This window comes from Pteropus vampyrus, unplaced genomic scaffold (genome assembly GCF_000151845.1).
Source record: "Pteropus vampyrus isolate Shadow unplaced genomic scaffold, Pvam_2.0 Scaffold1, whole genome shotgun sequence".
In the NCBI taxonomy this organism is placed as follows: Eukaryota; Metazoa; Chordata; class Mammalia; order Chiroptera; family Pteropodidae; genus Pteropus; species Pteropus vampyrus.
In genome coordinates this window covers 17,782,991-17,784,142 of record NW_011888782.1, presented here as the reverse complement: position 1 = coordinate 17,784,142, position 1,152 = coordinate 17,782,991, and positions in this window count along the sequence as shown.

Here is a 1,152-nt window from a genome sequence, read left to right as displayed (position 1 = left end):
GACTTCACCCCACCTGTTTGCCTCGCAAACTCACCAGACATTCCTGATTCTACCACCAGCCCCAATGCAGCAAAAAGCATCTTCCTCCCTAATATCTCATGTCATGTGCCCACAACTACTATTAACATGTCTGTCTCCCCTATAAAACTGTAATCTCAGAGTCCTCATTAATTAACCAAGTGCTTAATACATTTGAATTTTATTTTAAAAATGAATTCTATTGTGAAAACAACCTTTAAGATGGAGAGATTAAGTGTTGACTGAAGACACCTATGGCATTCACACAGGAGAAAGAGCACAAGGGATGTCTAGACGCTCCTGGAAGACTCATTTTACCTCTTTTACTTACCCGGAAGTGTCAGTTACATGAGATAAGTGACACATGACCACTCAAATTCCTCAGACCCTCATTTTGCTGTTTGATGGGTGTACTTACTCATTTACCACCTTGCAGCTGCAGAGCCCTAGAGGCAGCTGGGAAAAGTTTATACAGTTCCCCAAGCAGCTTTTCTTACAGACAAAAGGCAATGTCCATGTGGGGAGGCTGTAACTCAACCATCACTCATTCTAGGAAGTGATCACAGCGTGTCCCCAACAGCCTGTGTCTTGCTGGCTTCTCCATGGCTCAGAAGCCTAGTGGGGAGTGTGAGAGTGTCAGGCTATGCATATCCCCAGGCTCCCAAGCAGTTGCCAATAAACATAGAAATTTCTCTCTAAAATATCACCGATTTCTCAGCCATCTGAGTCTCTGTCACTTCTTTCCTTTGTTTCCATTGGCTTCTCTTTCGTTCCTAATTCCCAAAGTGATCCTCTCAGCACTGAATACGTGCAAATGGCATTTAAACGAAATTAAACAGGCTCTCGCAGTACCTGTTCAGTTCAGATACTGATTTCCTGCTGATGGAAATAATTACTCGGCTTTAAGGTCTCCTAGGTCTTTTCTCTCTCCAAGAGGAGCACAGCAAAATTGTCTTCCACTGGGCCATTTGGAAGGTAGGGAGAAGAAGTTTACCATAAAATTTGTTTTAAATAAATTTTTAAAGGCATATATAACCAAAGAACAAGGCTGAAGACTCTCAATTCTGCTGAGTATTGCCTAATTTTCACATGTGGCTCATCAAAGTTTCCCAAGATCATGATTTAGTCAATGAC